This window comes from Portunus trituberculatus, chromosome 47 (genome assembly GCF_017591435.1).
Source record: "Portunus trituberculatus isolate SZX2019 chromosome 47, ASM1759143v1, whole genome shotgun sequence".
NCBI lineage: Eukaryota > Metazoa > Arthropoda > Malacostraca > Decapoda > Portunidae > Portunus > Portunus trituberculatus.
Window position 1 is genome coordinate 1,479,115 of NC_059301.1, and position 17,147 is coordinate 1,496,261.

General features: G+C 41.2%; 1 protein-coding gene across 4 annotated transcripts in view; it reads right to left on the reverse strand.

Annotated features, from left to right (window-relative positions):
• The window catches only part of LOC123520853, a 364,869-nt gene extending 348,892 nt beyond the window's left edge, over positions 1–15,977 (reverse strand). For 2 of the 4 annotated variants that reach the window (XM_045283494.1, XM_045283492.1), the window contains exon 1: positions 15,253–15,977. The gene's annotated coding sequence lies outside the window, so the exon portion shown is untranslated. The remainder of the gene's footprint in view (positions 1–15,252) is intronic. The other 2 variants (XM_045283495.1, XM_045283491.1) reach the window with 2 other exon arrangements.
• Positions 15,978–17,147: the final 1,170 nt, after the last annotated feature.

Sequence of the window (17,147 nt, forward strand, 5' to 3'; positions counted from 1 at the left end):
ACCTCTCACCTCCCACCGCAATACGCCATGTCACACCAAGCCACCCCAGCGCCCGATGCCACAAAGCACCACACCATGTATTGCGAAGGAAAAACAAGAGTATTGTTCTCTATATTTAACACACGAGAATCAAAGTGGATAAAAAAAAAATATTGATGAAAGAGTACAAGGTTGTTCCAATTAGAGACTGCAAATTAACAAGCTATTTTGATTAATTTTCAGATGTAGGAAAATTACGCACACACAGACACATGCACGCGCGGACACACACACACACACACACACACACACACACACACACACACACACACACACACACACATGTACACCCTCGTTCCGCATAATGACTGATATAATGACATCCCAGCGAAGCGAGTTATTAATTGGAGTTTTTAGTGATTAAGTGCCAGGCTTGGTATGCAATATTGTGGTCACATCATATTTTACTTCTCTTTTATCACTCTTATCTCTAATTAAGAGTGACGACTAACAATAGATACATATCATATTGACGGTGTTCGTCTGTGGAGTATGTCATGGTTAATAATAATAGTATTAGCAGTAGTTGTGGTGATGGTGGCAGTAGTAGCAACAGCAGCAGCAGCAGTAGTAGTAGTAGTAGTAGTAGTAGTAGTAGTAGTAGTAGTAGTAGTAGTAGTAGTAGTAGTAGTAGTAGTAGTAGTAGTAGTAGTAGTAGTAGTAGTAGTAGTAGTAGTAGTAGTAGTAGTAGTAGTAGTAGTAGTAGTAGTATCATAGTTAGAACTTGTAGTTGAAGTGGTAGGAGTATCAGCAACAATACCAGCAAAACCAGTTGTCTTTGATGATGTTGTTATTGTTGTTGTAGTAGCAACAGTAGTAGTAGCAATAGTAATAGTAATAGGAGTAAGAGTAGGAATAGCAGTAATAGTAGTAGTAGCAGTAGTAGTAATACTAATAGTAGTAGCTGTAGTTGTTCCCTTAATTGTAGTAGTAGTAGTAGTAGTAGTAGTAGTAGTAGTAGTAGTAGTAGTAGTAGTAGTAGTAGTTATCGTTCTAATCTTACGTAATACCTTGAGAAGAAAAACAATGTAGAGTACCCGAGTCATGGAAGAATTTCGCCTCATCATTCTCTCTCTCTCTCTCTCTCTCTCTCTCTCTCTCTCTCTCTCTCTCTCTCTCTCTCTCTCTCTCTCTCTCTCTCTCTCTCTCCAGCTGTGTTTTATCTTCATGTTTACATCTGCAGCAAATGAGAGAACATTATCCCTCAGTTGTTTTAGTCGGGCAACAAAGTAACACACACACACACACACACACACACACACACACACACACACACACACACACACACACACACACACACACACACACACACATACACACCTGCCTTCATCTAACAACACTTTCCAAGCCAGAACTGCAGTTTTACACATTTTTCTTAGCCCTCCTGCCCCCAATCCGCATCTCGCCCTACTCCTGACGCCCCCATGCCGCTCCTGACCACACCCTCCCCACCAGCCATGCACATCTCTCTTCCTAGCTCTCCCTTTCATCACCTCCTCATATGCTACCCCCCTTCTCTTAGCCTTCCATCTTGCTGTCTCCCTTCTGTCTCCTTTCTGCCTTCCTCCCTTCCTTCCTCTCTCCCTTTCCCGCGTTCCCCTCCACCACCTCCTGCCGATACAGACACATGTTGACGTGAGGCTGAACAAACAGGCGAATATCCAGAGAGAGACCAGATTGCCCCGAACTGTTTACCTGAACAGCCGGCGGCGCGCGAACTAGGGTAAACAGCCATTAATTTGTGATACTCCAGGTCACCACCGTTCCCCTCCTTCCCCTCCTTCTCCTCCTTTTCCTCCTCCCTCCTGCACGTGGACGGAAAGGGGTGTTAGAGAAATGGAGGGTGCGTTTATGGAGGAGATGACGGAAAGGTGTTTGTAGAAGGGGATTGAGGAGTGTGTATTGAGAGGAGGGACAAGGTACACGTGGGATATTGAAGAGGATATGAGGTGTAAGGCTCTGTTTGAGAGGGTTTTAAGGGAATACCTGCTGAAAGGGAGGGAGGCAGTGGATGATGTGTTATTGTTGAGGAAGGGGAAGTTAAAAGACGGTGGAGAGGCTCTAGTGTACATACAACAGTGCAGGAAGGGGAAAAAAAGTCCACTAATTGTGTACTCCTTAAAAGTTAGTTCGAAAATAAATTTTAAAAAAATATCAGTTTTATGTGCAAAGTTGTCTTTATACTCTTAAAACAACGCCTAAGCTAAATTACATGTTTTAAACCTTTTGGTAAAATAGTTAGAATCATAGGCAGGAGGAAACGCACAAAGAAATGGTTAAAAGGAAGGAAGGCACTAGTTAAGACTTGCATTAGCAAGATTCACAGAAAAGATAAGAGTAAGAAAGAAGCACAGCGAGAGAAATAGTGAAGGAGCAAGCAGATGAAAAGTGAATAAGAATAGTAACCTTTAAATAACCGTAAAAGACAATAAGAGAAGCAACATTGCGAAGGTAAAAGAGATTGAAGACAGAAGGAAGCTAATGAGGTGAAAAGCTTTTGACGCCTCCCTGTTAAGTAAAGTAGTGTGAGTGTAACCTCCCTATATATGCCACCTGTACTCCAAGAATAACGTGGAGGGATATATAGTGGAGAGTTGATGTGGAAGAAGCCGGCGAAGACGAGCAAAGGAGGAGAAAACTTGAAATAGCGTGTGAATTTGGAAAATAAGACGTGAGTGTTGGGAAAGGGAGGGTGGATGTGCAGTGGAGTGTGGGTGGAGAAGGTGCCGAGGGAGCGGTGAAGGAGGACGACGACAGGGCAGTGCTTGGAGTGTGTTTGGGTGGCGGAAGGGGAGTAGTGTTGACTGTATATGCTGTAATGGGAGGAGGAGGGTGAGGAGTGGTATAGCGTGTTTGGAAATAGGGGAAGGAGGAAAGAAGAAGTGGAAGAGAAAAAATGAGTAGGAAAGTTGAAAAAAAAAAGAATAATAAAACCACAAATTGCATTAAATGGAATAGAGAATGACTCGAAGAATAAGGGACAAGAGAATGAAGAGAAGAAGTAAAAGAAGGTGTATGAATAGGAGTGACAATAGCAAAAAGAGAGGAAAACTAAGCAAATTAAGGAAGAAATAACAAAGAGGAAAATGAATGTATAGGGAACATTTAGGACGAAAAAAAAGAAGACGAAATTAAGAGGAAAGCAGAATAGTAAAAGTGAGGTAAAGAAAGAAAGAGGAGACGTAGAGATGGTAATATATGTGTGTGTGTGTGTGTGTGTGTGTGTGTGTGTGTGTGTGTGTGTGTGTGTGTGTGTGTGTGTGTGTGTGTGTGTGTGTGTGTGTGTGTATGTGTGTGAGTGTGTGTGTGGGATACCATGCGTCTCTATTAAGTGTACAAGGGACAGATACATCACGTCCTCCTCCTATATCGTTACCAAGACTGTGTGACCTCCTTTGTTTTCAAGAAGAATGATGAAAGAAAACAGTTGCGACAGCGACAAAGAAACGGACGAAGAGAAGGATGAGGAGATCAGTCGCGTACAAATTCACGTACATTCTTTGTGACAAAATTACGATATGAGGATGATAATGGCTCAAATTATGGTAGTGCAAGTACGGTGAAGGTAATGATGCGATGAGGGAAAGTTTAATGGGACTCTCTCTCTCTCTCTCTCTCTCTCTCTCTCTCTCTCTCTCTCTCTCTCTCTCTCTCTCTCTCTCTCTCTCTCTCTCTCTCTTCCCTCTTCCTTGACACAAGTAACCAGGACAACGAATTACTAATTCTTCATTACACTACATTCTGACAACATATAGTAATAGTAGTAGTAATAAATATAATAATAATAATAATAATAATAATAATAATAATAATAATAATAATAATAATAATAACAACAATAATGATATTGACAATAATAATAACAAAATAATGAAATTAATAATAATAATAACAATAATAATAATAGTAATAATAATAAGAAGATGCACACACACACACACACACACACACACACACACACACACACACACACACACTTGTAAAAAAATGTTCTTATGCTTTAACAATCTTAACAAGCTTTAACATTAAAGAAAAAATCTCCTCCTCCTCCTCCTCCTCTAAAAAAAAATCTCCTCCTCCTCCTCTTCTCTTCCTCCTTATTTTCTATTACCACGGACAGCCACACGTGTACTCCTCCTTGTTCTTACTTTGTATTGCTCATCCTCGTCCTCCTTTTCTACATTGTACATAATATTTTCAACCTGAAGCAAGCAACATACACATATTTACCAGAACCAACCCTTTTCCTCACAATTATCTCGTCTTCCTCCTGCTCCTCCTCCCACACTCCTTGCTCGCCCTTCAACTTGTTATTGCCACGGCTTACTCCACAGACTGCATAATACTCGCCAGCTCAGCCACCTAGGTGCTCTTCACACTATGCTTTCACCCTTACTTTGCTGTTAGTCATCCTACACCAACACCACTAGTAAGAAATAAGACTGAAAAGATGAACAGATATGAATGAATGAATGAATGAAAATGATGATAGTAACTCCCACCCATAATGTACGACCTTCTTCCTCTTCTTCCTCTACATTTATTTTTATTTTCCCTATTTCCTCTTCCTCCTCCTCCTCCTCCTCCTCCTCCTCCTCTCCTCCTCCTCTTTCTCCTCCTCCTCCTTCTCCTCCTCCTCCTCCTCCTCCTCCTCCTCCTCCTCCTCTTCTGCAAGGATAGAAACATTAAATGCTTAAAACGCGAACAAATTGAAAAATAAGCGGACCGATTGGGCAAGAGAGAGAGAGAGAGGGTGGGAGGGATAGGGAAAAGGAGAGGGAAAGGGAGAAGGAGAAGGAGAGAGCATAAGCCTTGGACAGCTACATTGTAAACTCATTCTCATAAACGGTGATCATGACAAGATGTTCCTTTACAGTTGCTATGAGTCTCCGCGGTCAATGTTTACCTCTTCATTTTCCCTTACTTCTTTCCTTCCTCCTCCTCCTCCTCCTCCTCCTCCTCCTCCTCCTCCTCCTCCTCCTGGTATCTTCTTTATCCTCCCATAACTTTCAGGCATTTATCTTCCCTCAATATTATTTTCTTTCTCCTTGCTTCCTTCTCTTCCTCATCCTCCCTTTCCTCTTCCCTTGCTCTCTTTCAAGCTTTCTGTCTATCTCATATTCTTCTGCTCCATCTCCTCACTTTTCTTTACCTTTCCTTTAACCTTTCTGGCTTTTCTCTTTCGCCAGTCCTCTTTTATTTAACTAGTCCTCTTTCCTTCCTTCTAATCCTCCTCCTCCTTTTTTTCTCCTTCTCCTCCTCCTCTTCCTCCTTTTTTTCTCCTCCTCCTCCTCCTCACCTGCCACACCTCATTATGCTTGTCGTGAATAGCTTGTGTTTGCAAAAGATCGTATCAAGCAGCTGGACACAGGAAAGAAATTAGGAAAGAATGGAGGCCACTACTGAGAACGACTCTCTCTCTCTCTCTCTCTCTCTCTCTCTCTCTCTCTCTCTCTCTCTCTCTCTCTCTCTCTCTCTGAGGTGGTGCTATACACACACAAAATCAACATCATAACCTGTTTCTTTTCCTACGCTGTATTTTAATGTGGAAAGCTTGAAATACTTTTGCTTAGTATTACACATTCAGTTCTAGCCGGTGTCGGGGTAAAAACATTGCGGCCTGAAATGCTAGAATACTGAAAGGGACCCTCGTTCATGTTTTAGAGTGGCCATGTATTCATTAATAATAGAATATTCATCAAAAACAATGTTAAGTAATTATCTATAGGTCAGCTGTTTCTTTGCGGCGTTTTGTGTACGATTCAAGTCATTTTATGGACACAATAACTCACTATCCATTTACCTCTATTTTTATTTGGTATATATATATATATAAAAAAAAAGTCACTCCTGGGTGCTCTTTTGTATAAGTTTTCATCTCACTTTATGTACACGACGATCCACGACCAATCTATTTACAATTTTGGTGCTGTGAGCGTGCGTCAAATCACCCAGCAGCCGTGAATTAACATGCGGAGGTCCTTATTTTAGTGGCTCTGCAGGAGACATTAAGAGGAGCTACGCACGTCCCGGAGGAGCCGTGACTCACCTTCGATGTCACACTAACTCTTCGCCTTTAGAGGAAAGAGTGGGGCGCAGCAATAGGAGCGGGGGTGGAGGCGGAGGAAGAGGAGCACCAGGATGAGGAGGATGCTTGGTGGCTTTGATGTGCGAAGGAACCTGATTTACACTGAGGGAAAAGGTATTGGAAGGAGAGGAGGGTTGTGCGTGGCAACGGGAATGATGGAGTGGAGGAAGGAAGGAAGGAGAGAGAGAGAGAGAGAGAGAGAGAGAGAGAGAGAGAGAGAGAGAGAGAGAGAGAGAGAGAGAGAGAGAGAAGCAGGGATGAAAAAAGGAAAGAGGGAGGGAGGAGATGAATGTGACTAAGTGGGTTCTGAAAGAGAGAGAGAGAGAGAGAGAGAGAGAGAGAGAGAGAGAGAGAGAGAGAGAGAGAGAGGAAACCTCGCGCTTACCGATTTTAGCTAAATGTCGGAAGGAACCGGAGTATGTTTTCCTAAAGACTACTTTGAGTTAAAAAGAAATCAAAACTTAATGGTTTGTAGGCAGGAAGAGGAGGCGGAGGAATAGAAGGAGGAAGAGGAGGAGGAGGAGGAGGAGGAGGAGGAGGAGGAGGAGGAGGAGGAGGAGAAGGAGGAGGAGGAGAAGGAGGAGGAGGAGGAGGAGGAGGAGGAGGAGAGAAGGAGGAGAAGAAAAAGGAGATGGAGAGAATAGGGTGGTTACGAGAACTTAAGATTCCTGAGAATTAGGAGACAAAAATATACAAAGCAGATTGGAAATGTGGAAGTGGCGCCAAGGGAAGAAGCGGGAGATAAAATGATGATGTAACTTGTCTCTCTTTGTTTGTGTGTTTGACATAGGAGAGGATCAAGTGATGAGGGAAAGGAAGAACGAGGAACGAAAAGAAGAGAACGAAGGAGGAAACGAAGGAATAAACGAGTGAAGAAGAAGGAGGAGGAGGAGAAGCAGAAAAACAAGATGAGCATGAAATTCCATTTAGTTTAGGGTTGCATGAGTTAGTTAGTACAGACATCGTGAATAATTGCAATTTAGTACAATGCATGACTAACAATTTAAAAGTTCAACGACCATCAGAGAGAGAGAGAGAGAGAGAGAGAGAGAGAGAGAATCTTTTGCAATTCACCCATATACGCTCATGTTTTCTGCTTAGTGATTTTTCTGCTTATTATTGTAAAATGAATAATAGTTGATGTGTGGGCGTGCGTGGGTGAGTGTGTCCTATTCATGTGTGTGTCCCTGTGTGTGTGTGTGTGTGTGTGTGTGTGTGTGTGTGTGTGTGTGTGTGTGTGTGTGTGCGTGTGTATGTGTATTTTATAGTCTTTCTGTTGTGTATCTTTAATTTTTACCTTTTAATATTCGTGCCTTTAATTTTTACTCTGTTGTTTCCGATTCCGTGTATATTTTGGGATTATTTTCGTTTTGTATGTATGTATGTATGTATGTATGTATGTGTGTATATCAATCTGTACCTTTTCATTCGTCACCTCAATTTGTTTGTATACATTTCCATGCTATGCTTTTCTATTTTTTTCTATGACTGCCAATCGGTTTACGTTTTGCTTTTTTAAGATTTTATTGTTTTCCTTTCACATTTCTCACCCCTGACGTGTTTTGTTTCTCCGTCCTTTGATACTGCATGTGTGTGTATTTACGTCTCTCTCTCTCTCTCTCTCTCTCTCTCTCTCTCTCTCTCTCTCTCTCTCTCTCTCTCTCTCTCTCTCTCTCTCGTAATGTCTGGCGACCGTCAAGCACAAAGACAAACAGTGATCGGTCCAACACCAACAACAGGAGAAGGCAACTTAGCTCTCCTCCGCACCTGCCTCCCCTCCCCGAGGATGTTTGCTTCCCGACTCCTCCTGCGGCGAAGATACACAAGCCAGACGAAGGCGCTGACGGGAGGGCGAAGGAGGGAAGGAGCGGGTGTGGATACAGTGAGTTGGGAGGAGAGAGAGGGAGGGGAGAGGGTAAGGAAAGGAACGCAGAAGATGGTGCGTAGAACAAGAAAGTGTCAGAAAGTAAGGAAATGTTTTAGTGGTGGAAAGAAAGAAGGACTTGTTTGTAAATAAGCTGATATACAGAGGAATTTGTATACAAAGAAAAATAGGTGCCAGAACATCCGGGTCTTAGGGGAACAGTATAAAATAGAACCCTGCCCTATTCTTACTTCCAGCAGACTGAATTAAGCGAGATAATAACAATGACATGGAAAAGAAAATGTACCGAAAGAAATTTAAAAAAATAATGGACAACGCTAGAATCCACCTAAGTACTGACGAGCCTTTGAGGAAAGAAAATGTACTACTTTTCACAAGCATCTAATCACTATTCATGAAAGCAAGGATACCGCGAGCACTGGCAGAAAGATTGATGTGTGATTTCAGATGTGAAATTAAGAGAAGAAAGAGAAAAGGGAAGGGAAAGACCTGAGAACAGAAGACATTAAACCAAAACACACACACACACACACACACACACACACACACACACACACACACACACACACAAAATGATAATAATAATAATAATAATAATAATAATAATAATAATAATAATAATAATAATAATAATAATAATAATAATAAATCAATAAATCAAATAAAATCAAAGAGAGAGAGAGAGAGAGAGAGAGAGAGAGAGAGAGAGAGAGAGTGAGTTCGCAGGAAGGACAGGAAGAATATTGTTAAGCTAAGTATGAAGGAAGCATGTCAAGAGGATGAAATTTTCCTTCCTCTTTCTCTCTCTCTCTCTCTCTCTCTCTCTCTCTCTCTCTCTCTCTCTCTCTCTCTCTCTCTCTCTCTCTCTCACACACACACACACACACACACACACACACACACACACACACACACACACACACACACACACACACACACACACACACTGGAAGTAATGTCAGGTCGTGTAACAACTGCAAAATGCACGAGCCACTTTCATGACATCGTGCCAACTTCTAAAAATTGTTGCCTCGCCACACCCTGAGAACGAGGAGGTCCCCAGCCACACCACGGCAGAAACCCTTGCCAGTCCACACCACACCACGCCACACCATGCGCCACTTTTACCAACCACTCGATGCGGCATTAAACTCCAGACGCATCTAAAAATTCCACATTTCAAGCCATATCCACGACTCGTTTAATTTACCAGCCTGCTGTCATGAGGAACTGCAGAATCTCACTGTAAATGGTGTTATTTCACTGTAGAAAATAAATCAAGTTGATCCATACGTTTCATTCACAATTTGTATCATATAATCTCTTCTCGTCATGCTTAACCCCTTCAGTACTGAGACGCATTTTCATCCTGAGTTTTGGGTGAGATTAGACGATTTTATTTACATTACGAACGGTCTATGGAGGTCAGAAGTTTAATGGCCAGTCTTTACTATTTTAATCCCTCACATAAGTTTCTGAAGCTATATATAATCACCAAATAGTAAGCAGAATAAATGCAAAAACGTGTCCTGGTACTGACAGGGTTAACTACGGGAAATCACTCAAGGTTAATATTTACCGATGCATCTTCACGTTCTATACAGACTTTTGAAAAGATAGATATGATGTACAGTCAGTCTACATTTCCTATAACATACTATTGAACCTCCTCTTTTAACTCTTTCAGTACCAAGACGCGATTTCACATTCACTTTGGTTAAAATTTGGCTATTGTACACAGCTTCAGAATCGTATGTTGGGCCATTAATCTTCTGATCTCCGTAGACCTTTCCTAATGCAAATAAAGCCATCTAATCATGCCCAAAAATCAAAGTAAAAATGCGTCCCAATATTGAAGGGGTTAATGCCAATCCTGAACAACAGAATCTCACTCAAGACGGTGTTAGTTTAGTTGTGAGTCCTCGCCTAGCTTCACAACAACACACTGCAGTCCCACTCCCAGCCTCATCTGACCCATGCAGCAGCTGTCGTTTCTCCTCTCACCCACCTGCTCAACCTTGAATACGATCCTGCAGAAATTTTAAGTTTCAAGAGGGCGCGAGGAGCGATTTTGTTTTGCTGCACCTGACAAGATCCTGCTTCATTTTAAGTGTGTCATTTCATCTCTCTCTCTCTCTCTCTCTCTCTCTCTCTCTCTCTCTCTCTCTCTCTCTCTCTCTCTCTCTCTCTCTCTCTCTCTCTCTCTCTCTCTCTCTCTCTCTCTCTCTCTCTCTCTCTCTGTGTGTGTGTGTGTGTGATCTATGTCGTCACTCATTCATTATCTTTACCCACAATTCTTTTCTTTCTCACTAATTTCAACCTTATTGTTTCTCCTCCTTCTCCGCCTCCTCCTCCTCCTCTTTATCTGCCTCACCATTGTATGTCGATCCTTCCTTATTTTTCTTTCCCTTTCTTCTATGCACAGTTCGCTCTCGTCCCTTTCTTCCTGTTTAACTCTTCCTTCCTACCTCTCCTCCCTTCCTCCCACTCTCCCTTTATCTCTTCCTCCTCGCCCTTCCTCGACCTTTGGCATGGAGGCATTAATGAATAATAATCTTTGTTGTTCCGGAGAGACTAAAACAGTGAAACAACTCGTCAGTCATTTTTCCACAAAGACGTGTTGGTGTAACCTTAATGAATACCTCTTGATTCATATTTTAAGGCTTAAAACTGGAGCTTTGCCGGAGGGATACGTCGAGGAGGAAGCAAGAGAAGGTAAGCCAAAGTTCAGGGAGGAGAAATGCGTGGGGTTGTACTGATGAGAAAAGGTTAGTGTGTGTGTGTGTGTGTGTGTGTGTGTGTGTGTGTGTGTGTGTGTGGCCTTTCTTTTGTTGTACTCTGTCATGGTCTATTTTGTCAAGAATGTTTTCATTTGTTTTCGTGTTCGCTTTTCTTCTCTTCTCTTCCAACTCTTTCACTTCCAGCTTCTTCTCCTCCTCCTTCTCCCTCCTCGCTCTTTCTCCCTTTTTTTTCTGCACTCTCCTCCTATTCTTGTTTTTCTTTTTTACATTATTATTACTGTATTCTTTTTAACAAAGTTTTTTTTTCTTGTATTCTTGTTGTGTGATGGTGCTTGTGTGGCTCTGTTGTAATGCATTGAGGGAGGAACATTTCCGTTTATTGTCCTTTGTTTAAATCAATGTAATTCATCCCTGTCATTGTAGAATGTGGTGGTAAGAAAACACAGAATGGAGTAGATTTTATTTATCTAATGTCACTGTAATTTTTTTTTTTTTTTCAGAGAAGATTGGTTGTTGAAATGTTACTCTCCGTTGAAATGTTAGAGGAAATATCATCTCCTGTGTGAACCTGCCCTTCACCACCTCAATTCCCACATCTATCTAACCCTAACTCCACAATCTGCTTCGTGAATAGTTTGGTGTTGTTTACATGAGCATCACATGAAAGTTATTAATGCCTCACCGTATTGTACTTCTTGTAGCCTTTCCCTGTATTTCCATGCATCCTAGAAACTGCTATCTTTCCTTTCCGCTCATTTTTCAGTTTAACCTAAGACATTATCCCAACTCAATGCAGACCTTACACCAGCACAGCTTCTCTCTGCCCTTCCCTGCCTTACTAGATGCTGTAACCTTTCCTCTCTCCTCCCCTCCATCTCCGGCCCGTTCATTTCCTCATCAAGCTAAGACCTTATACATGGAACATCGTTATTATTACCCTTCCTTCATGTTTACGAGATGCAGTACACCTCTTCCTCCTCCTACTCCTCCTCCTCCTCCTTCTCCTTCTCCTGTTCCTCCTGTGTTTACGAGCTGCCGTACACCCCCTCGTCCTCCTCTTCCCGTCCAGCCGTAATAGTGCCGTATAGTATTCCTCCGCGATGGGCTAGTAATTACGCTAGCATTATGTCTTCTCGCCCTGGACCAGCAGCCGTGACCTCCAGTGTATAATTATGTTTTAATGCCATCGGAAAGCAATTTGTGTCTGTGTTATATCCCTTTATTATGATGAAATGCGATCGTCGTGCCTCGTGTATCCTGGGTCGTTTAATGAAAGCTTTTCGTTTCATTGCTCATTGCTGGCGATTATTGTCTTATCGGGGTCACTTTGCCTTTCTGGTTGAAGGGATATTGATTTTTTTTTTTTTTTTTTTGGGGAGAGTTTTAGTTGTCTCTGATTGGGTTGTGTTATTGTTAGTCGGTTTGGGGGAATGAAATGGGTGACTCACTGGATGACTGGTGGAATGGATTAGCTCTCAAGGTAACAGTATATTAGTTATTCGCTAAATTTCGTGAATTGAGAATTAGTTTTTTTCATCGTATTTCTGGAAAAAAAAATCACTGCCAAAAACGACAATAAAGGAGTCCATTTAATTGTTGTTGTTCCTTAAAAAATCCAAGATATTCCACTTGAATTACTCATTTTAGGCCTGATAACTTGATAGGCCTCTCTTGAAGTACTTTGCTGTAGTAGAGAGAGAGAGAGAGAGAGAGAGAGTGTGTGTGTGTGTGTGTGTGTGTGTGTGTGTGTGTGTGTGTGTGTGTGTGTATCAGTAAGTAAGTATAGTTACTGACACTTTCTTTTATTTTTAACTAAGTATAGCTTATTACCATTTTTAAGGAATACAGGCAGATTTACAATCAATGAATATGTCAGGCATTTTCTGTCGATTCAAAACTCCTAAGACAGACGGTTTTAATTAAAAATTATATGCAGTGAGAGCAGAAAAAATAATTTTACATAATATCTAACCTAGTTAGGGAATAATCCTATTTCATTGTAAAGTTAACTTGAATACAATGTGCTGTCACCAAGGTAGAAACCTAACTAATACATTCTATAGTCTGATTTAAACACCTTATGTACAAGCATTCAATGGAAAAATATGAAATGAAAAGGAAACGGATACACAACACAAAGCATAGGAACAAGTTTATGCTAAATTTGTTCAATCAAAATATGTTTCTTTATTTTGTTTTTATATGCTTGTATGTGTGTTTAATATCTGTTCTTCCTATGACTTGAACGCTTTCAATAGAAGAGTATGAGAAGAGGACTGGATAGAAACAAAATCTGTATATATTTTTTCTTTCTTACTCAGTGCATTGTATTCTCTTTTGCAAATATTTCTTTTGCTTTGAAATTCTCATCTTTTCAGCTTTTACGTAGATTTGTTATGTTGCTCCGTGTCTTACTCTTAATCCTTTTTAATCATGTTTTCCTGTTATACAAATGCATTAGTGTGTCGCGACTAGTATATTTGTTCTTATCTATTCATATTGCAACTTTATTTATTTCATAACAATGTGCCAGGAATTGAGAGAGAGAGAGAGAGAGAGAGAGAGAGAGAGAGAGAGAGAGAGAGAGAGAGAGAGAGAGAGAGCACTTTTCCTTAATAAAAAAATAATAAGAAAGCGATGTTGAAAAAGAAAAGTACATAGTCCATAAAACCACGATAGCTAATAGAAAAAAGAATAAAACAGAAATGAACAAATGAATAGATCAAATGAAAATGATGGTAGAGTTACTTGGAATCAAATCATTAGCATCAGGAATAACAGACAGCGTAATGATTCACTTAGATTTGGATTTTACATACACCTCGACCTTGACCAGAAAGTGTCGTATTTCAGATAAAAGTATTACCGTAATTTATACCACATGAAGAAAAGAGTTGTTTCGTCTCAAAAAAAATAAATCCAAGAGCAAAACATTTAATTGTTGCTCTATAAAAGAAGTTCTGTTTGACATTTCAGTTCCAAAGAGTCTTCATAGTCCAGTATTAAAAATCACTTCACAAAAATATTCACAGTACTGAGTACATTCACCAAAGGAAAATAACGCATGATGAATATAATCAACACTTGTATAAAACAAAGTGAATGTTGTCACCGCCAAGTCCCTTCCATCTCGCTCTCAGGTTTTATATATGTTTAAGTGCATTCATGTTTGGAGCTCAGCTGCATGCATGGCGGACTGAAGCCAGACAAGACAAGCACTCACTGGACAGCTGCATGGAGAGCGTCAGCCAGTGTCTCAGTCTGCACTAAATTCCATGCAGTGATTTGTATATGAAACAATTTATATTATTATTGTTATTATTAATATTGTTATTAATATTATTATTATTATTATTATTATTATTATTGATTATTATCATTATTACTATTATTATTATTATCATCATCATTACTATTATTAGCATTATTTTTGTCTCTTGTCAATTGTATGTTTGAATATTCAGGGAAAAAACTTGTTTATTTCTCCATTTATACTTGGCATTTTTTATGATATAGTTTATCATCAGCATTATGTGTGTGTGTGTGTGTGTGTGTGTGTGTGTGTGTGTGTGTGTGTGTGTGTGTGTGTGTGTGTGTATATATATATATATATATATATATATATATATATATATATATATATATATATATATATATATATATATATATATATATATACTCACACATATCTTGCGCGCGTGTGTGTGTGTATGTGTGTGCGTGTTTAGTATGAATGTATGTATATGTAATACAGTCACCACATAAGTTGCACAGCATGGCTATTTTAAGGTGTATGGTTTCGTTATGAAGGTTTAGATCGCATGGCAGAACTATTTTAAGGTTCCTCTTTCTGGCATGAACATTCGCCGGTTCATTATACAGCACTAGGTTCGTTTTCGTTTGTATGAATAAATTAAAAGGGCACAGTGTTGTTTCAGATTATGTTTGGCAGGTATAGAGGTGTGCGCCTGGCTGGGGGTGGTCAGGAAATAATGTTTATCTATTACTTTTGATGAGTTGAACCACTTCTTTTCGTCTCACTGACAAGCCTTCGTTATTCTAACAGTTTTTTTCCGTACCGATAATACCAATTCATTTGTTATTTTTTTACCTCGTTGTAACTTCATTCGGTAATAACCAGTGAAACACGTAACTCACATTTCAATAAAACATTCTTTGAGGATAAGTCTTGGTTATAATTGCATAACTAGATGATTGGCCTTATTCAAAAACAATTCTTTTGATGTTTTCATTTTTTTTCTGTTCATTTTCACTCCCACTCCTCTTTCACGCAATCATCTCTTAACCATCTCTAACTTTTCCTCCTTCATCTCTCACTACTTCCTTCAGGCCTTCACCTCTTAACCCTCCACCTTAATTCCTTTTCTCAACTTTTGCCGCAAATCGAATCACCCGCGTGTCACTCCGTCGGGGGCTAATTTATGAGCCACACGGGAGCGGGAGACTTTGCCAGCACCTTCCGTTGATCTGTCACTCACCTGTGCGACGGAGTGTTAATGACGTATAGCTGCTGTGGAAGGCGGAGACATAGACAGTACTGAAGTGGTCGTAGTAGTCACTCCTCCCTCCGTGATGCAGCACAGATTTCACAGTGTTCCGTCTTTTTTTTCTAGTTTCTGAATGAAATGAGCAACATTAATCAAGCGACATCGAAAGAGAAAGCGAACAATAGCAACGGTACTTCTCCTCACTCGACAATCCTCCTCCACCGCCACAGCTGTGAGTGAGTGACGGAGTAATGAGTAACAAGTCACTCCACGCCCCTCAGTGGGTGTGTAAGGGGGACGAGGGGACGTGCTGAGGGGAAGGGGGACAGCACGTGCAGGGCCGCTCACTGTGTATCACTAAAAGTCATTCCCTCGCTCACGTCTGTTTGGCCATTCACGCCCATCACTCACTCTGTCTTATTCCCTTTCGTTCCGTGCCACGCCAACTACCAGGTTTCCGACGCGATATCACATGGCGGTTGATAATTAGAAACACTTGTGTCACACTGTTCTGCCCGCGTGGGTGCGGCGAGGGGCGGAGGCGTGGGCGTCGACACCAATAATGAGGCAAGAAAAGCAATCGCACACCCTTTAGATGTCGAGCTAGGGCAGGGTGGTGGAGCGGAACAGTAGGGGGGGTCGAACAGCAGCAGCGGGCGTAGGTCCTCTCTCTCCGACGGCTGCCAGACAACTGAGGTTCTCTTGTGCGTATGTCCCTCAGCAGGAGCTTCCCATCACAGCGGGTCTTGGGGATGTGCTGGCGCCGGAGCTAACGAGGGCTCGCTTCACCCTCCACCTTCTTCTACTCCTCCTCCTTGTCTCCCTCCGTGTCTTCTCTCTTACTCTCCCTGCATTTCTTCTCTTCATCCCTCGTTTTCTTCCTTCCTTCCCTCCCTTTAGTCTTCCCTCCTACTTTTCTCTCCATGTCTCTCTCCTCCTCCTCCTCCTCCTCCTCCTCCTCCTCCTCCTCCTCCTCCTCCTCCTCCTCTTCCTTCTCCTCCTCCTCCTCCTCCTCCTTCTCTTTCTCCTCCTCCTCGTCCTTCTCCTTTTCCTCCTCCTCCTGACTACGCCGCCACACATCCGGACACATGTGACTGGTGGCGACGTAGCAATGAAATGACCCTCAAGCACCTGTCCTTTACACAAGAGACGGGGATGCTGTCCTCCTCCAAGTCTCTGCGACAAGTAAGAGTGCGTGGGAGAAAGCCACACACACACACACACACACACACACACACACACACACACACACACACTTTCCCTCAAGGCAATTAGCTTGTGTTGGTTCTTCACTTTTTATCAGCTTTCGACTCACGATTATCAACAAAGGTTCGGTGAAAACTTCCGCCCAAATGCAATCCTTTGTAGAATCTTATGGAAGCTTTTAGCTTAACTATTTATTTATTTCATTTATTTTCATTACTTTCTTACCATGTTTTACTTTAAATGTCTCTACCGCCAGCTCCTCTTTTACTTATTAATGTTTCACTTTTTTTATTCGTACCGCTCATCCTCTGTTTCTTCCTCATTTTCTCATTTCCTTTTCATTTTCACCTAAGTAACCTTTGGGTGAATATTCAAAGTCTTCTGTAATGTATATTTCTTGTCATTATTTTTTTTCCAAGAGATACTGGGCTGAGATATTGTTGTTGATGTTGATACTGGTGCTGGTGTTGTCTTTGTTGTTTTTACTGTTGCTTCTAACTAACTAATAATAATCAATGAAAAGGTGACAGTATATTGCTGTGGAGTAAAGATATTATGGCGTTATCATAGTGATAGCCTGGCGGCGTGGGTGGTGGTGGTGGTGGTGATGGTGGTAGTGATGTTTCAGTTATAAATATGTTGTAGAAATGATGTGCTCCATGGATTGTTCGCATACATGT